We start from the raw sequence: 21,670 nt of genomic DNA, 5'->3' as shown, positions 1-21,670 counted from the left end.
CGGCGGGACAGAGCTTCCAATCACTCCTGCAAGGTAGGCGGGCCTGCAACCCACCGGAAGAAGAGGAGCACCAGCCTGCTGAGAGGCAGAGCCGCCCCCCACCCCCCGCGCCTGCCAGGTAGGCGGAACTGTGACCACCAACAGAAAAGGCCCAGTGGCCCGCGGCGGGACAGAGCTTCCAATAACTCCTGCAAGGTAGGCGGGCCTGCGACCCACCAGCAGAAGAGGAGCAGCGGCCTGCTGAGAGGCAGAGCCGCCCCCTCCCCCTGCGCCGGCAAGGTAGAGGGAACTGTGACCACCCACAGAGCAGGCCCAGTGGCCTGCTGAGGGGCAGAGCCGCCCCGCACCCCCTGCGCCTGCTGGGTAGGCGGAACTGTGACCACCGACAGAAAAGGCCCAGTGGCCCGCGGTGGGACAGAGCTTCCAATCACTCCTGCAAGGTAGGCGGGCCTGCGACCCACTGGCAGAAGAGGAGCAGCGGCCTGCTGAGAGGCAGAGCCATCCCCTCCCCCCGCACCTGCAAGGTAGATGGAACTGTGACCACCATCAGAACAGGCCAGACCTGCAACCGATAGACAGAACAGGCCCAGTGGCCTGAGGAAGGGTAGAGCCGCCCCGCCCCCCGCGCCTGCAAGGTAGGCGGACCTGCGACCCACTGGCAGAACAGCCCCAGAGGCCTGCAGAGGGGCAGTGCCGCTGCCTGCACCTGCAAAGTAGGCAGAACTGCGACCACCAACAGAACAAGCCTAGCGGCCCGCAGAGGGACAGAGCTGCCGCCCGCGCCTGCAGAGCAGTGTTAGAGTCTGTAAACAAGTCAAAATAACACCTGGCATTTTGCCAGGGGAATGTTAGAGTTCGTAAACAAGTCTGGATGGTGCCTGGCAAAATGCCAGAGGGAGTGGTTTGAGAAGTAACAAAAACAAGCCATTAAGTGTGGAGATTCCTTATTGGTTGACTGATGTATCTAGTTTATGTTAATTAGATAAGCTGTGTGGAATGTATAAATACTGCTCCTGTCCTGCAATAAAGGGCTCCCTCTCCTGCAGTATCAACGTACACAAGTTATTCGTCACCCCCCGGTTATTCTGCTGCAGCCGGACTGCGGCAGATGGTGGCCCGTACGGGGAGCCCCGGGACACTTGGGGGTAAGTGACGAAAAAAAAAGCTGCCCGTCCATAGATAGGACGGGAGCAAATCTGCTCGTCCCTAGGCAGATAGGGCGAGAGGAAAAATGGCCATTTCGAGAAAATGGAGAAGATTGATACAGTATGTTTGTGTCTTGTTTTGTCTTAAAATGTTGTATTGTCTTTGTGACGAAAATATGGAAGGGGTGAGAAGTAAATTACTAAGGGAAGAAGGCACCCCAGTGGAACCAAGAATAGTTAGGGCATGTGTTGATAAGAGCCCAGGAACTCTAGTCAGAAAGAAAAAGAAAGTTCAGAAGAAGAAGGATTATCAGGAAAAAAGTTGCAGCAAAAGGCTATTACTAAATACTTTTCGTTACCGGAGGGTTCGTGAAGCGGAGAGGCGGCTACCGAGTGTGCAAGCTGGTCACAGCGCAGCAAGGATTTTCCAAGAGGCGGCGGCGACTGGCCCTTCCCCGCCTCCTGGCCGGGGAGCTGGCTCTTCCACTGCCACGAGCCCAAATCTAGACCTGACCTGGAGGCACAATCTCGCAGGCTCTTGCTCCCTGTGCCCAGTAGCAGTTTGAGTCCGGGACTCTCCCCAGGGCCATCTGGGGCTACCCGGGACACTACAGCCGCAGAAGACACTACTGGTGTCCCTGATGTTTGGTCATTTCCAAGACCAGTAACTACAATGGTTCTCCCACACCTGGAAGCTAATGAGTAATGAGCACTATTAATGCTTATTTCAAATGCAAAAAAACCTTGATATAATGTACTAAATTGTTCAGAAGGTTGTTTTCTTAGTAGAATGCTACAGGATTTTCTTTAGCCATCCGGAGTTCCTGCCTTCGTCCCAGTGCCGGTAAAGACCAACGTGGAAGAATTCCCAGTGTTGCTGAGAACCGGACTGAGATTTCAGCTGAGAACCGGACGAGACTTCGGATCAAGCTAGCTGCCTGCAGAACTTACCTGGACTGTGATTTAAGCTAGCTGCCTGCAGAACTTACCTGGACTGTGATTTAAGCTAGCTGCCTGCAGAACTTACCTGGACTGTGATTTACCTGGACTGTGAGTTAATCTATCTTTGCAAATGGTGTCATTGCTGGTAAAATTTTTCCAAGGGCTTCTTACATGGAGCCATGGAATGGCTTGGTATTGTGACATTTTGTATCCTTCCTTTCTGTTTGTAACAGGTTATTTATGGTGTTTTTGTAAAAACCACTATGGTCGTTATTTAAATTAAACAAAAGGGGGAAATGTTAGAGTCTGTAAACAAGTCAAAATAACACCTGGCATTTTGCCAGGGGAATGTTAGAGTTCGTAAACAAGTCTGGATGGTGCCTGGCAAAATGCCAGAGGGAGTGGTTTGAGAAGTAACAAAAACAAGCCATTAAGTGTGGAGATTCCTTATTGGTTGACTGATGTATCTAGTTTATGTTAATTAGATAAGCTGTGTGGAATGTATAAATACTGCTCCTGTCCTGCAATAAAGGGCTCCCTCTCCTGCAGTATCAACGTACACAAGTTATTCGTCACCCCCCGGTTATTCTGCTGCAGCCGGACTGCGGCAGAGCAGGCCCAGTGGCCTGCCGGCGTGGTAGGCACATTGCCCCAATTGGAGGAGGGGCAGAGCTGCCGCCCGCGCCTGCGAGGGAGACTTTGCAACTACACAAGACCAATATAAATATATAGGGGGAAAATTCAATAGCACAACAGTTTCACCAAGTAGAAAGGAACGCGAACAGTATGAAGAGACAAGGAAAGAAAGGACCACAAGCAATGCAGGTCAACTCAACGTTAGAAGAGGTAATAGCTGCAGCAGATGGAATGTCAGATAAAGAATTCAGGATATACATGCTTCAGATGATCTGGAGTCTCAAGGAAGACATCAGACAGCAAAATCAGACAATGAAAGATCACTTCAACAATGAATTACATAAACAAATCCAAGAAGCAAAAGATCAACTATACAGGGAGATAGAGGTTATAAAAAACAAACAAACAGAAATCCTAGAAATGCAGGAAGCAATAAACCAACTTAAAAACTCAATTGAGAATACTACCAGCAGAGTAGAACACTTAGAAGATAGAACATCAGACAATGAAGATAAAGTATTTCAACTTGAAAAGAACATAGACAGCTCAGCAAGACTGTTAAGAAACCATGAGCAGAACATCCAAGAAATATGGGATAACATTAAGAGACCACACTTAAGAGTCATTGGGATACAGGAAGGTACAGAGCTCCAAACCAAAGGAATGAGCAGTCTATTCAATGAAATAATATGAGAAAACTTCCCAGAATTGAAGAATGAGACAGAATCCCAAATCCTAGAAGCCTACAGGACGCCGAATGTGCAAAATCATAAGAGACCCACACCTAGACACATTATAATGAAGATGCCCAACATACAGAATAAGGAGAGAATTTTAAAAGCTACAAGAGAAAGGAAGCAGATCACATTTAGGGGTAAGCCAATCAGGATAACAGCTGATCTTTCAAAACAGACTCTGAAAGCTAGAAGATCCTGGAATAACATATTTCAAACACTGAAAGAAAATGGGTTCCAACCAACAATTGTGTTTCCAGCAAAATTAAGCTTCAGGATGGAAGATGAAATTAAAACCTTCCATGATAAACAAAAGTTAAAAGAATTTGCAGCTGGAAAACCATCTCTTCTAAACATCCTTGGCAAAACATTACAGGAAGAGGAAATGGAAAATAACAATGAAAACCAACAGTGGGAGGTAGGACAGTAAAGGGGGAAAAAATAATCAAAGAGGAAAACAAACCATGTTTAGTAACATAAATAAACAAATATGGCTGGAAGAACAACCCATATCTCAATAATAACCCTAAATGTTAATGGCTTAAACTCACCAATCAAGAGACACAGGCTAGTAGAATGGATCACAAAACAAGACCCAACAATATGCTGCCTACAGGAGATGCATTTGATAGGAAAAGACATACATAGGCTGAAGGTGAAAGGTTGGGAAAAATCATATCACTCATATGGACTTCGGAAACAAGCTGGAGTGTCCATACTCACATCAAATAAAATAGATTTCAAGCCAAAGTTAATCAAAAGGGATAAAGAGGGACACTACATACTGCTTAAGGGAACCATACACCAACAAGACATAACAATAATAAATATATATGCCCCAAACAATGGTGCAGCTATGTTCATCAAACAAACTCTTCTCAAGTTCAAGAGTCTAATAGACCACCATACAATAATCATGGGAGACTTCAACACACCTATCTCGCCACTGGACAGATCTTCCAAACAAAAGTTGAATAAGGAAACTATAGAACTCAATAACACAATTAGTAACCTAGACTTAATCCACATATATAGAATATACCACCCAACATCAAGCAGTTACACTTTTTTCTCAGCAGCACATGGATCCTTCTCAAAAATAGATCATATATTATGTCACAGGAAAACTCTTAGACAATACAAAGGAGTAGAGATAATACCATAAATCCTATCTGATCATAATGGAATGGAACTGAAAATCAATGATAAAAGAAGGAAGGAAAAAGAATACATCACTTGGAGAATTAACAATAGGTTACTGAATGATCAATGGGTTATAGAAGACATCAAGGAGGAAATTAAAAAATTCTTAGAGATAAATGAAAACACTGACACAACATATCGTAATATATGGGACACATTGAAAGCAGTTCTAAGAGGAAAATTCATTGCTTGGAGTTCATTCCTTAAAAAAAGAAAAAACCAACAAATAAATGATCTCATACTTCATCTCAAAATCCTAGAAAAAGAAGAGCAAAACAACAGCAAAAGAAGTAGAAGGCAAGAAATAATTAAAATCAGAGCTGAAATTAATGAAATCGAAACAAAAGAAACAATTGAAAAAATTGACAAAACTAAAAGTTGGTTCTTTGAAAAAATAAACAAAATCGACAGACCCTTAGCCATGCTAGCGAAGAGAAGAAGAGAGAGAACTCAAATTACTAGCATACAGGATGAAAAATGCAATATCACAACAGACACTTCAGAAATACAGAAGATAATCAAAAATTATTTTGAATCCTTATACTCCAATAAATTAGAAGATAGTGAAGGCATCGATAAATTTCTTAAGTCATAGGATCTGCCCAGATTGAGTCAGGAGGATATAGACAACCTAAACAGACCAATATCAATTGAGGAAATAGAAGAAACCATCAAAAGACTACCAACTAAGAAAAGCCCAGGACCGGATGGGTATACAGCAGAGTTTTACAAAACCTTTAAAGAGGAACTAATACCAATACTTTTCAAGCTACTTCAGGAAATAGAAAAAGAGGGAGAACTTCCAAATTCATTCCACGAGGCCAACATCACCCTGATACCTAAACCAGACAAAGACACTTCAAAGAAAGAAAACTACAGACCAATATCTCTAATGAACCTAGATGCAAAAATCCTCAATAAAATTCTGGTGAATCGGATACAAAAACATATGAAAAAAATTGTGCACCATGATCAAGTAGGATTCATCCCTGGGATGCAAGGCTGGTTCAATATACGGAAATCAATAAATGTTATTCACCACATCAATAGACTTAAAAATAAGAACCATATGATCATCTCGATAGATGCGGAAAAAGCATTCGGCAAAGTACAGCATCCCTTTATGTTCAAAACTCTAGAAAAACTAGGGATAACAGGAACATACCTCAATATTTAAAAGCAATCTATGCTAAGCCTCAGGCTAGCATCATTCTGAATGGAGAAAAAATGAAGGCATTCCCTCTAAAATCTGGAACAAGACAGGGATGCCCTCTCTCTCCACTTCTGTTCAACATAGTTCTCGAAACACTGGCCAGAGCAATTAGACAGACGAAAGAAATTAAAGGCATCAAAATAGGAAAAGAAGAACTTTAATTATCACTATTTGCAGATGATATGATTCTATACCTAGCAGACCCAAAAGGCTCTACAAAGAAACTATTAGAGCTAATAAATGAATTCAGCAAAGTGGCAGGATATAAAATCAACACGCATAAATCAAAGGCATTCCTGTATATCAGCGACAAATCCTCTGAAATGGAAATGAGGACAACCACTCCATTCACAATATCCTCAAAAAAAATAAAATACTTGGGAATCAACCTAACAAAAGAGGTGAAAGACTTATACAATGAAAACTACAGAACCCTAAAGAGAGAAATAGAAGAAGATCTTAGAAGATGGAAAAATATACCCTGTTCATGGATAGGCAGAACTAACATCATCAAAATGGCGATATTACCAAAAGTTCTCTATAGGTTTAATGCAATGCCAATCAAAATCCCAACGGCATTTCTTGTAGAAATAGAGAAAGCAATCATGAAATTCATATGGAAAAATAAAAGACCCAGAATAGCAAAAACAATGCTAAGCAGGAAGTGTGAATCAGGCGGTATAGCGATACCAGACTTCAAACTATACTACAGAGCAATAGTAACAAAAACAGCATGGTACTGGTACCAAAACAGGCGGGTGGACCGATGGTACAGAATAGAGGACACAGAAACCAATCCACAAAACTACAACTACCTTATATTTGATAAAGGGGCTAAAAGCATGCAATGGAGGAAGGATAGCATCTTCAACAAATGGTGCTGGGAAAACTGGAAATCCATATGCAACAAAATGAAACTGAATCCCTTTCTCTCGCCATGCACAAAAGTGAATTCAAAATGGATCAAGGAGCTTGATATCAAATCAGAGACACGCCGTCTGATAGAAGGAAAAAGTTGGCTACGATCTACATACTGTGGGGTCGGGCTCCAAATTCCTCAATAGGACACCCATAGCACAAAAGTTAATAACTAGAATCAACAAATGGGACTTACTCAAACTAAAAAGTTTTTTCTCAGCAAAAGAAACAATAAGAGAGGTAAATAGAGAGCCTACATCCTGGGAACAAATCTTTACTCCTCACACTTCAGATAGAGCCCTAATATCCAGAGTATACAAAGAACTCCAAAAATTAGACAATAAGATAACAAACAACCCAATCAACAAATGGGCCAAGGACCTGAACAGACACTTCTCAGAGGAGGACATACAATCAATCAACAAGTACATGAAAAAATGCTCACCATCTCTAGCTGTCAGAGAAATGCAAATCAAAACCACCCTAAGATACCATCTCACTCCAGTTAGATTGGCAGCCATTATGAAGTCAAACAACAACAAGTGCTGGCGAGGATGTGGGGAAAAGGGTACACTTGGACATTGCTGGTGGGACTGCAAATTGGTGCAGCCAATTTGGAAAGCAGTATGGAGATTTCTTGGAAAGCTGGGAATGGAGCCACCATTTGACCCAGCTATTCCCCTTCTCGGTCTATTCCCTAAAGACCTAAAAAGAGCATGCTACAGGGACACTGCTACATCCATGTTCATAGCAGCACAATTCACAATAGCAAGACTGTGGAACCAACCTAGATGCCCTTCAATAGATGAATGGATAAAAAAATGTGGCATTTATACACAATGGAGTATTACTCTGCATTAAAAAATGACAAAATCATAGAATTTACAGGGAAATGGATGGCATTAGAGCAGATTATGCTAAGTGAAGCTAGCCAATCCCTAAAAAACAAATGCCAAATGTCTTCTTTGATATAAGGAGAGTAACTAAGAACAGAGTAGGGTCGAAGAGCATGAGAAGAAGATTAACATTAAACAGGGATGAGAGGTGGGAGGGAAAGGGAGAGAGAAGGGAAATTGCATGGAAATGGAAGGAGACCCTCAGGGTTATACAGTGGAGGGGGTAGAGAGAGAGGAGGGGAGGGGAGGGGAGAGGAGGGGGGATAGTAGAGGATAGGAAAGGCAGCAGAACACAACAGACACTAGTATGGCAATATGTAAATCAATGGATGTGTAACTGATGTAATTCTGCAATCTGTATATAGAGTAAAAATGGGAGCTCATAACCCACTTGAATCAAAGTGTGAAATATGATATATCAAGAACTATGTAATGTTTTGAACAGCCAACAATAAAAAAAATTAAAAAAATAAAGCAGAACTTGGGTTTCCCTCCTGGGTAGCAGCCAGCTCTGAGAATACAAAACCGGACAAGGGTAATCCTGCTTCCAGACTCATTTGGTTCCCATTTGGGGCAATGTCGCTGTCTAGGGTCCTGGAGGACCCTGTCCCAGAGCACTGTTCTCAAGCTTACCAGAACTTGAGGAGGCTTTTAGATAACTGCAATGAGTACTGGTTAAAAACAAAGCAAACCATGTTAGGGGACACACGTCTAGCTATAGCTGGCCAAGCTTCCCACCCCAACCATAAGTGAGATGGGGAAGGATTAGAGCCTGCTAGATGGCAAACTCCCCATTTCAAGTCAGATGGGATGAAAGATTCTTCAGCCTCTAGGATCACTGCCCATTTGTAAACTTTTTCTCTTCTTGAACTTCAAGTCTGCTTGTGTGACTCATTGTGTCTGTCTCTGCTTGTCTATCAATTTGCCTCCTTAAAAAAAACTGAATAAAACAGAGTAAACTGTCTCCCTTTCCTTTCTGAGAGCAGAGAATAAAGCAGTCACATGTCAGAGGCACATTTTGCAGGTTTTATTTCTGTCAGCAATATTCTCCCCCCCCCCCATAATTGCTATAGAAACACAGAATCCCTCCATTCTTTTGTGCCTGCTGACAGACTTCACTTTAACTTACCCTCAGATGAACCTGACCCCGGCTCAGGGCTGGCGACAGCACATGCCAGCAACCAGGGACATGGAAGAGTAGATTGAAAAGCACCTATCCTGTTGATGCCAGACGTGCCCTCCTTTCCCCAAACAGAGCTCATTCTCATCTAACTGAAGGTGCAGCACTGGGTGTCAGAAATCAGACGTGATGCCACCCACATGGTGACATGAACCACAGAGGCAGTTCTGGAGAAAGAGCAGGAAAGAGTGTGCATGCTCTCTGGAGGGCTGCTGGATGTGCCCATGCCTGGGCACCTGAGGGTCAGCCTCACAGAAGGCTTCAGCTTGGATTTGGACGTCCCAGAACTCTGAACCACCCAAAGGAGGAAGAAGAGGCATCTGCCCATCTGGCTGCATGAGTGCCCTTTGCAGGCTGACCAACAGTAAGAAACAAAAGCAAGCCCCTGCAGGTCCAGCTTCTCCATTGCTGGCACAAATGCCTTCAGCTCCTGGAAGCCAGAGACGCCGCCAAAGAAGGCTGCTCCTGTTGTGCATAAGCTAATGTAATGGCCTGCTGTGACACCTGCTCAGGGACTCTGGCACCCAGGAAAGAGCTGTGTCAGACTACAGGGACAGGTTGGTTGTTATAGCCATAGTGAGATAACACAGAGGCTCATCGTGCAGAGAGGCCAAGATTTCCCTAAAAGCCTTTGCACGGAGATTTGATTAAGCAGAGACTGGCCGAACCTGTAATAACCCTAACCCTCTACCCTGGGGAAAGATTTTGTTCCAGGCAATGTGGGCTGCCCAAATACACAGAGTGTGGGTTATGCATTTCACAAAATTATTCCATAAATCCTGAGATGAGCTTCTAGAAAAAGGAAAATCAAAGTAGATGAAGATGAATAAATATTAATGAATCACTTCCTGTCTGTGGCAGGAGGAATGTGAGGCAGAGTTAATGACTGTTAACAGACAACATCAGCACTGAATATTGCATGGAGCAGTGGAGGTGGACCTCAGAGATGGGGTCACTCACCTATGTGTGCAGTGGGCAGCACTTAGAGACCTTACAAAAGCTATAGGAGAATGACATTTCTCTGAGCAAGAGGCTAGACTTTCTAGCAAACTTTTCTGAGTGAACTGGTATATGGTATACATAGTAACAGCACATTTACTAAGCAAAGACTGGCAGATGCAGGGTAGCTATTACTATGCCCACTTCCTTGTTGAAGAGACTGAGGTTTAGAGAAAACACTGTGCTCCACATCATATGTCTGGTAAATGGCAAAGCTGGGATTCAAATCCACAACTCTATGGACTCCAAAGTCCAGCCCTGCCCAATACGGCTGCTCAGCACGTTTCTTCCTTCCTGCATTATTGTGTAAGCTTTGGACCACATCTGCATGGCTGAATGTAGACCCTCCATTGGTTTAGCATAAGGTGCAGCATCTCACACATAGTAGGTGTTCAATAAATCAATAAATATTTGTTGGATTAGATTGAGTTTCCTGCCAGGGAAAGAAAATAACTTTTCCTTCTTCTCAAAGGTAGGTAGAGGTCCACAAAATAAATCCCTCCCTCAGGGAAAGATAGCTAACTGGTGAAACCTGACCCCCTTACAGGCAGACACACTGATACCATCGTCCCCATCATTATTGTTATCATTATTATATGGCTGCTCAGATTTTGAGCAGCTGATGCAGAAGTGAAAGATCTGGCAGCCCATAAGTGGTGCTTTAGCAACAGCCCCCACTTCAGCACCTTTTCTTTCAAGAGGGACCTCCCAGGGGCTGCCAATCACACCTCTTTTCCTCAAGCACAAAACTCACTTAAAACATTTTTTTTAAATTAACAAATGGAAGAATGGGAACAGACTTTCTTTAGCCTCTTTGTCACGTCCCCACCCAGACAGCTAAAATGTTTCACTTGTCAGTCAGCAGTAAATACTAGGTTCATGCTTTGTACTGTACCTCCCTAGAATAGACATCGCTAATGGCCTTGATGGCATCCCTGATTTCTGAAGCACATGTGAGAAGGCAAGAGACAGGGGAGGCCAGGGGAGGAGGGGGGTGGTGGGAAGGAGAAGTTTGCAGGCTGGAGTGGATGCTGTTGCATGTCTTTGTTTTGGGAAGCCTCATCTTTCTAATTCTGGTTTCATGGTGTTTTTTTTTGTTTGTTTGTTTGTTTGTTTTAATGTTCTTCTGAAAGTTTTTGCAAGTGTTCACAATACTCTCAGTGATGAGCGGTTCTAACCCTTGGGTCTAAGGGAGAAAAACAGCCCTGCTTTCTACTGACAGCTTGGCTTGGATGGGGGAGGCCTGTCTCAGCCCTTTCTATGGGCTACAATGGAGACCACAGGCTTAGAGGCATCCTCACTGCCCCCTCGGATGCAAGCAGATGCCACCAATCAAAGCAAGAGCCTGCTTTCCTGGGACCTGAGTGTTCAAGCTTTGCTGCAGGAGATGGGCTAGCGGGCCTGGATGGCAGAACACACCGTTAGTGATGTGCAGACAGTCTATTTGTCTGAATAATTGATGATCATTTGCCAGGCAATAGTTGGGGCTGGCTATTCCTTCAAATAAAAATAGAAGGAGGAAAAAGGCAGAGAGTGATGGCCAGCTAGGAAGTTTCTTTCCTACAACCACAAGTTATTGGTATCATATTATGCCCCATGGCTCTTTAGATGAATAAGACCCAGCCCTGCCCTCAAGCAGCCACAGTCTCTATTTCCCATCCCCAGATTCACTGATCAGATTGCCAATGAGCACAAGTTGTTGGAAAGACTTAAATATTAATTACATGATCCTGAACAAGGGATGCTATTATGGCTTAGATATGAGGTGTCCCCCCAAACAGTGAAATGATTGAGTTATGAGAACTTTAACCTAATCAGTCCATTAATCCACTTGCATGGATTAACCCAGTGGTAACTTTAGGAAGGTAGAGTGTGGCTGGAAGAGTAGGTTACTGGGGACATGTCTTTGGGGTGTAGATTTTCTCCCTGGTTAGTAGAGCTGTCTCTTCCTCTGCTTCCTGGTGGCCGTCTCCTGAGCTGCTTTCCTCTCTCACACTCTTCCACCATGATGTTCTGCCTCATCTGGGGCCCAAAATAACAGAAGCAGCAGCCTATGGACTGAGACATCTGAATCCCTGATCACCAAATAAACTTCCTCCTCTATGTTGTTCTCATTGGGTCTTTTGGTCACAGTGGTGAAGAAGCTGACAAAAACAGACACAGTAAAAAGTATCTCCTGAGCATTTTCCCCAAAACATAAATATCCTTATGTGCTGCTCATTTAAACCTATTTCCCCAATCCACCTCTCTACAAAAATACTGGCTTTCCCATCACCACCTTATTCTAGTTCTCTAACCCTGAACATCCCACAGCTCTCTTCTTAATACCATGGCTATTCAATCTGTTTCACATTTACTGTGTGTCACTTGAGAGTCTAATTCCTTAATGGGCATATGACATAGACAATTCATTTTTTTCCTTTTTTTTATTAGTTGTTCAAAACATTACAAAGCTCTTGACATATCATATTTCATACATTAGATTCAAGTGGGTTATGAACTCCCATGACATAGATAATTCAAATATTTCTTTTTTTTTTTTTTTGTACCAGGGATTGAACTCAGGGGTACTTGGTCACTGAGCCACATCCCCAGACCTATTTTTGCATTTTTTTTTAGAGACAGGCTCTCACTGAGTTGCTTAGCACCTCACTTTTGCTGAGGCTGGCTTTGAAATTATGATCCACTTGTTTCAGCCTTGTGAGCCCCTGGGACTACAGGCATGAGCCACCACCCCTGACCAAATATTCCATTTTATAGATGAGAAGACTGAGGTTCATCTCTGATAAATAACTTTTCCTTGTGGATCACTGAATGAGGTCACTTCGCTGAAGAATTCCCCTTCTGAATTTACCGTCTGGCTCAGTCAGCCTTGGTTCTCATCCTGACCCCTCTTGGTGACAAAGCTTTGCTCTCTTTTTTCCACAAGGGAAAATAACATCAGCTCCTGCATCTGCTGACCATAGCATGAAAATTACAGGTGTGGACATACTTAACTTCCTCCCTTCTGTTCTTGTAGAGAACTGCAAGGTGGCCTGTGTCTGAACCAACCCAGTAGAAGAGGCTTCAAGGCTCAGGTTGTCATTTGTACCATGCCACATCCAATGGCACAATCTATTCATTTGTGTGGTTTTTCTTGACTTATAATATAAGCATTTCAAACACCCTGGGAAAGAATGCCAGCTTTCCCAACAGTCCAGCGACTCCTGATGCAGGGTCTCCATAGACCGATTGACATTCCACACACAGCCAGATCATGAAGGGTTTAGTTTTAAAGGTAATAATAAGATCACAATTTTCACGAGCCCTGATTTGACTTCATCCTCTCTGGAGGCCTGCACCCCCATTCTCTCCAGAACATCAACTTTAATTTAAAGGCCTGTCAAAGATCCTTGAAGGCCTAAATCTTTCCCTTCCAGCTGGTCAGAGATATTGGCATATTAATCTATTTAGTAATTATGCGAACAAGCTCTGACCATGTGTTATTGAAAATTAAACTATCAAAATGTGTCCAATCAAATCGCTCAATTCCTCAATCCCGTTGTGTCATTAGATTCAACACCAAGATTAATTACAAAGCAATGGGCCAGGTTTGCCAGATGTTCAGCTGACACTAGTCAAGGTACATCTGTTTCCTTACCTTACAACTGCAGACTCGGCCTCTGATTCTACAGTTGCTGAACTGGCTTGGGTTCCATTAGCCTAAAAATGCCTGGTATTGACTCCATCAAAACGTCACTGTGCCACCTGCTCTTTGCAACTGCTGCACAAAAGCCCCTGTCAGCAGATGATCAGTCCTAAAAGAATGACAATGGAGTAAGAACTACCCATTTTGTGCTTTGAGATAAGGGAGGAGGCTGTTGCTTTGAGGAGAATTAAAATTACAAGGACTTGGAAGTCACAGATTTGGGCTGTAGCCCAGAATCTCTGGCCTTTTCTCTCCTGGTGCAATGTTTTGGTAAATGACTTCCCTTCCTGTCTTGGCAGTGTCACCACCTGTTAGGTAAACACCACCCAGCTAGAGCGCTCAGGGCACACACAGAGAGAAGAATCTCAACCGTAATGCAGAATGGGTATTACCCTGGCTCCCTACCACTTCCTGGCTATATAACCAAGAGAAAATCAGGCTTGCCATTTCTGAGCTTTCTCAGCTATAAATTGAGGAGATAAAAATACTTACCTTGCAGGGTTTTGAGAATTGTGAAAGAATATACAAAAAGTACCTGGCACATTGCGTAGTATTAAGCACTTAGATTCTTGAGTTAGACCAACCAGACTTCAGTTCTTGCTCTGACGTCCACTAATTGCAAGCTACATGACTTTGAGCAGTAACTGACCCTCTCCAAGCCTCTGTTTCCTCATCTATACTGTGAAGACGACAATAGGACCTATCTCAGATAATATGCAATATGTAATTCATGTCAGTGTGTAGTAGGAAAGTAGCAAACATTTAATACTGAGGAACATTATTTTATAATTATATATAATAATAATATATATTATAATTATGTTATAATTATAGGTATCATCATGGAATATGTAGTAGCCGTTGCGATAAATATTGGTTTCCATCTCAATTCCCGTCTTTCCTTGCCCAATTTGTGTTACTATGTGGTCCCTAGAGTCGCAGGCTTAATCCAACCCCTTTTTAATACTTGCCTTTCATAAAATGGCAAGAACAGGAAGAAGCAGAAATAGCAGCAATATAAACCAAATTTCTTCCTTGAGAGTGTAGACCCTATTACATGAAGTTATTTTTAATTAAAAATTTTTAGACATGAATGTTAAGCATGATAGGGAAAGAAAATAAGGGCATCTCAAGAGTGAAGTCAGGAGTGAAGGGTGAGCAGAGAGAAGGGAAAAGGAGAAGAATAAAGAAGTAAATAAGGTGGAAGACAACATTTCATAAAGTGATCTTTCTCCCAAGGATCGCTTATAATATTAGTGAAGTCCCATAAAAAGTTTGATGTGACTTTATTTCTCACAGAAGTCACTAAAAGAGTTCATTTTTGTTGATAGAGGAACAAAAGTAAAGGAAAAATCAGATGAATGAATATAGAAGTTAGAGGAAGAGGGAATCAAACAAGTCAGTCATAATGTTACAGGTAATTAAGTAATAAAAACTTCTCAGGGGTGCAACTCAGTGGTAGGGCACTTACCTAAGCATGCAGAAGGTCTTGCGTTCAATCTCCAGGATGGAAAGAAAATTGAAAAACAAAATTTTAAAAATGATAAAAAGATTGAAGGTTAAAACAACAAAGTTTGACTTTAACTTTGCAAGATACAGAAAATCCTAAGACGATGTTGGTACCACTCTAACCAAAAGAACAAGCTGTATAATCCATAAAAGCCAACCCAAGGGCCCAGTCTGTACCCAGAAACCCTAATGAACCCTTATGATTCAGAAAATCATAAGGCCTTCCAGCAGAGAAGAGACACATGATGGTTTTCATCACCATAGATAGTAGAGGGAAGAAGCTGGCAAAGAAACTCTTAAGAAGAAAACAGTTAAAATTTCAATGACATTGTGAAGTCCAAAAATGAAACTGAATTTATGTTGTATAATCAATAGGAATCCTAGACACAAAGAGAGTCTGGACCTGCTTCCTGACTCTTCTCCTTTGGCCTTCGTTAGGTACTCATAAAGAACATTGATGGTCAGGTCAGGAGAACTGTGGAAGTCTTCTTGGAATGTCAACATGCACAGTCTGCTGAAATCTAAAAAGCTAGAGGCTGATGCGTCTCTCCAGGAATTCAGCTCCCAAACCCTGCTAGGTCTAGTGTAAGCAACAACAAAGCCTTGATCTAGCTCCACTACAAAACTGGATTAGCTGAGACCCCTCCAACCTCCAACACACACACACACACACACACACACACACACACACACACATCAGGAGCCTGACAAAATGGAGGATGTCCTATTCCTGAAGAATGATGGTCAATTTGGCATGTCTACTTGACTCAGCCAACGGGTGGCCAGACATTAGGCCAAACATTATTCTGAATGTGTCTGTGAGAGTGTTTCTAAATGAGATTAGCATTTTTACCAATAGACTTAGTAAGGCAGATTGGTCAACCTAATGGAAATGGGCTTCACCCAATCAACTAAAGATCTAAATGGAGCCAGAAGATTAAGAGGAAATGGCTCCTGACTGATAGATTGAGCTGAAACATGGTCTTGTCTAGCTTCTGGGCTCAGACTTAAAGATCAGTTCTTCTTGGGTTTTGAACCCTCTGATTTTTAGAGTAGAACTTATGTCATAGAATCTCCTGATTCTCAGGTCTTCAGACTTGGCTGGAACAACATAAGAGCTTTTCCTGGGTCTTCAGTTTGCTGACCTCAGATCTTCAGGCTTCTTAGCTGCCATAATTGCATGAGCCAGTTCCTCACTATCACAATGATTGGCTGGGGTTAAGTTCTCATTACAAGGCTTCACTGACAAAGGATCCACTTCCAAGCTTATGTGGTTTCTGACAAAATTGAGTAACTTAAATTCTTTTGGGCCTTAAATTTGTAACTTTTGTAACTTAAATTTTTCTGTCCTTCAGCAAAAACCTGAGTCCTTTGGTCCAACATATGTAAGTAACTGAACTTGATAACAACTACATGAGCTAGAAAGTAGATTCCATCTCAGTCAAGCCTTGAGATGGTAAATCAGCCCTAACCAATAATCATAAGTGATAGAAGCCTAGAAAAGAGCTAATTTAAGCCTTGACCAGACTCTTGACCTACGAAAGCTCCCATAATTGCATGAGCCAATTCCTTACTATCACAACGATTGATGTGATAGTATTATGGTGCTTTAAAATCACCAGAAGTGGGGTAATATTGTTACGCAGCAACAGCTAACTAATACACCATGCAAACACTAAGCTTCTATAGAAGCTTATGCTGCTATTAAAATGATATTATATTAAAATCAGACACAGCAGGTTTCAAGTTGAAGAGAATTACTAGTGACAGTGGAAAATACTTTCTAAAGATAAAAGGGTCAATTTATGGTGTCAACTTGCCATCAAGACATAGCAGTCTTCAGTGTAGGTGCACCTAATAACGAATCTTACAAATATGTGAAGCAAAAAAAATAAGTAAAAATTGGCAAATTCACAATCATAGTAGAAATTTTAAAACCATACTCTCAATAATTGATTGAATAAGAAATCAAAATAACCAGTGAAGTATTCTAACCAATAAAATGATCTTTTGAAAATTAGCACCAAATAGGTTTTTGGTAGCAAAGAATGCATTGAAAATACAGATATCCATAAGAACTATTTTTGAAAAAGCTTTCTCACGCAAGGATCATGATATCAAATAGAAGAGTTGGAGCTACACAAACAGACAGAGAGTGCCAGAAACAGTAAAAAGTAAAGACGCATACTTAAAGGCTTTATTTTTCTTGTTTTATACACTTTAAAAGAAAAATGACTCTCAAAATCAAAACAACATACTTTTATGGATTACAATATTATAAAAATAATAACAATTTATGAAAACAACAGGACAAAGGACTGGAAAAATAAAGATGGAACAAAGGATATGGAAAGATCCTCACACCTACATCGAGTGGTTTTAAGATCGATTTTGATAAATTAAAGACACTTGGCAAACCATGAAACCATCTTTAAAAAAAATAAAGATGTATAACTAAAAAGTACAAGTAGAAATAAAATGGAATTAAATAAATACTTAATTCAAAAGTAGGCAGAAAAGGAGAGAAAAGCAAACAACCAATCAACAAATAGAGAATAACTAGCAAGGTTACATATTTAAATTTGACTGCATCAATATTTACATTGAAGATGAAAGATCTAAACATTTCAACTGAAAGAAAAAGATTGCAGAGGTGGATGGAATGGAAAAATCCAAATGCATGCTATCTACAGAAATTCTCACATCAAAGACAAAGATAAAGAAAGGTCAAAAGCAAAAGGATGGTAACAGATACACAGTGAAAGCACTCATCCAAAGAAAGGTGAGTCAGAGATCTGGGCACCGTAAGTACCCAATAAATGGTAGGTGTTAGTCATGTTATTAGCAGTAGTCTTAATTATAATGGGATTTGTACTAGGATAATTGATTTTGGTTGTATACAGAAAGGAGAAGTGCTTTAAAGCAGGGTGGGAACTGGGCATCTAAGCAGTGCCTATTAATTGAGCATGGATGTCATGTGTTGCCAAAGCCTTGGAAACCCTTTAGGTTCTTAGGCCAAAGTAACATTTCCTGCTCATTGCTAACCTGACTTTGTGTTGCTTTAACAAAGCTAAAGCTGAATTCAAGTTTTGTTTCTTCACATTCTTACATAGGTATATATTCCCTTTAACATTTTTTTTGATTCTTTGTTTTTAGTAACTTAAATAGTCAAGGCCCAAAGAACAATTTGGGAAAGTAAAAAGAATGTGTTCAAATTCCAGTTCCACCATTATGAAGTTAAGTGATCTTGAGCGAATTATTCAACCTCTCCCCTTCAAAAGCCCCTTTCCTTCTCTATACAATGGGTGAAAAAAATCTTAGTTCACAAGATTGTTGGGAGAATTCAACAAGCTAATCCATGTGAAACAGGTAGTATGATATCAGGATGACCCCTGTTGTTCCAGCTTCCTATGAAATATTAGTGTATCTTAAACATATGAGGGAGTGCGATGGAAACCCATCTCTCTCTGGGAGTTGGGGTGCGCCATGGACATATTTTTTAGTCTGGATGGTTAGCCTAGTGGGTTAGACTGATAACCCTAACTCTAACTTGGCAACAGAAAAGTCAAAACATCAAAACACTGTTGAGCATTTATTTTTGTTTCATCTGGGGCAAAAATGGAAAACTCATGTTCTTTGTCATTCAAATCATTGAATTGAAGATGTTAGAAATAGCACAACCATGATGTTCCAAAGAGGTGAAGAAGTCACCAGCAAACTTTAGCAGTTCTTTAAGAGAGGCTAAGATAGAGCTGGACTTGACAGAAAATCAATCAGACTTGCAAATATAAGTAAAATCTACAAGCCCACATTTTTTAAACATTTCTTCATTCCTTCAATCATTCACTTATTTATTCATCTTTCCTATCCATGCATGTAAACTTTATTGAGGATCAGCAAAGAGCCAGGTATTATATTACAAAATCAATAAAACTAACACCCTTCTCCATGCCCTGGTTACAAATTATACTTATTTCAGGGAGCATATAGGAAGTTCTTTATAGATAGTCAACCAAATTCCTAATCCACAATGTTAGTACTTCATTTCTGATCAAGACTGACCACACCACCAACAAGCCTTGGTTGGGGCTGAAACCAAGGCCCAGCTTCAACTCCTTTGCCTTCAGGAGATAAACACAATGGAGGAATTAATTACTCATGGAAATATTTCCAGCAGGTGATTTGCCTGACTCATTAGGGGAACTACTTGGTTCATTAGTCAATATATCTGGTTCAATGAATCATGTTTTAGATGAAGCAGGTGAAGAATTATTTCTTTTAGAAGATGGACCTCTTTACATCCCCAGTCCTCAGAGTAGCAGAAAATATAACTTGTCATAGCAACTTTTGTTACTCCTATATTCTTCTCCTCACACACACCCACACACTTTAATGCCTGCATGCATATTCTGAGGGACAGTATACAGGTGTTTGATGCACACTGTGCTGATACAGGTAGAAATTTAAATTTGGCTATTTCAGTTAACCATGTCATCCAGAGTGGTTCTGAATTCTGTCAAAAAAAAAAAGTCTCAATTTGCTATGTAGACAGAATGGGGCTGTTTTTAGCCTGCTGAAATTCACAGCTATGAAATCTTTTTGTTTGCTTGCAAATCAGGTGTCTTCAACAATGCTGGGAGTGGGGACCAAAATAGCAATTCTACAGTCACTTCTCACCCTCAGTCTCCACCTTCTTACGTGGCAGGAGGGGATGAGGCAGGAGATGGGATCCCTGGAGGAGAAGCAGTTGTTCCCTTGCTAATATTCATGTCACAACCAGGGATAAAAATCCCAGGAGGCATCCAGGGCTCAGTATCATGAAATGTTCACAAACCTGAATTCTGGATGCCTTTGGCATTGGGGAAGAAAAACTAGAAATTATCAGAATCCCCTGGAGGGCTTGTGAAACTGTGGATTTCTGGGCCAGATGGTATCCTTCTAGATTTTTAACAATTGTCTTCTTTAGGAAGATACAATTTGATTTGCATTCACCAATTTCTGTGGTGTAAATATTCCCACAATAGCCAGTTTCAAGCTACCAATATGACTTTACTAACCATGGAATTAAGAAGAGATGCACACCATCTCTCTCAAGAGTATATACCAGCCAGCTACAGCAATACTGGCTGACTCCACCCCAAATTTCTGATTTGGCAGGTCCATGGGAAAGCCAAGAATTTGCATTTCCAACAAGTTCCCAGGTGGCACAGATGCTGCTAGTCTAAGATTATTAAGTGCTGGATATCATGGATCTTTCTTCTGGCTTTGGAGGCTTCATAACCATCCAAATAGCCTTTCTTAGAGTCATCTTTTTCTTTACTATATACTGATGGGACCCAACACATACCCTTGGAAAGAACTCCATCATGGGCACTTGGTTCTGTGCTCTAACCTTTGGGAAAGATAAACATACCAATTTTTCCAAAAGAAAGTCACATATTCTGCTATCTTTTGTTTGTACCTCTTCTTTTTATAAGCATAATTGTATAGAATCAGGTCTTTTCTCAGTTTTGCCTAGCACAGAGCCAGTAAAACACCCTGAACTGAAATGAGCATAGTTACATTGGCCCACATACCTGAAACACAGATGTCACAGTTCCTATCCCTCATTCAATCTTTTTTAAAAAAATTTTATTAGTGCATTATAATTACACATAGTAGTGGGATCAATTGTGCCATATTTATACATGCACATAACAATTTGATCAATCTCATACCTCTAAACAATCCAACTATCGTGCATTTATTAGTTCATTTGTGCAAGAGATATTTGTATCCCTATTCTTGCCAGTCACTGGGTGCTAGGGATATAGTAATGAATGAAATAGACACATAATCTGACACATGGAACTTATAGTAGGGAAAGTAAATATTAAATATCAATTAGATTGGTAATAAGCTTTTCAAAAAGATCTCTTTTAAGCCCAGAATTCTACATGGGCATATATTAAGGTAGGGACTATCTCAGTGCTAGGCAGGAAGTAATTCTCTGAGGAAGTAAGGCTTAAATTGAGACCTAAAAGAGTTTTCCTGATGAGAGGTAATGGGGAAGGGAGGAGGTGCATGACAGGGAACAAGTAATCCAGGGAAGAGAAACTCCAAGAACAGAGAAAGAGGGATGGCATCCATTGTATGGAGACTTTATCCAATGAGCCAGGGGAAACCATGTGTTTTTTTTTTATTATTAGTTGCTCAAGACAATACAATGATCTTGACATATCATACATTTGATTCAAATGGGGTATGAATTCTTATTTTTCCACATGTACAGATTGCAGGATCACATTGTTTTAGTCACTTTGCACCACTATGACCAAAGCATCTGAAAAGAACAACTTAGAAGAGGAAGAGTTTATATGTAGCTAATGATTTAGAGGTCTCATTCAATAGGTGGCTGAATCCATTGCTCTGGGCCCCAAGTGAGGCAGAGCATCACGGTTGAAAGGAGAGAGGAAAGCACCTCACCTAGGGAAAGCAGCGAACCTTAGGGAAGACATACCCATCCAGGACGGTCCCTCTACCTAAATTAGCCATGCCCCATCTGCCTGCAATTACCACCCAGTCAGCCCATTCAAACTAGGATGGACTAGCTAGGTTCCAACTCTCA

This window comes from Marmota monax, unplaced genomic scaffold (genome assembly GCF_021218885.2).
Source record: "Marmota monax isolate L192 unplaced genomic scaffold, Marmota_monax_Labrador192_F-V1.1 WCK01_AAM20220418_F8-fsc00105, whole genome shotgun sequence".
Classification (NCBI taxonomy): Eukaryota; Metazoa; Chordata; class Mammalia; order Rodentia; family Sciuridae; genus Marmota; species Marmota monax.
Note: the sequence above shows the minus strand (reverse complement) of the source record.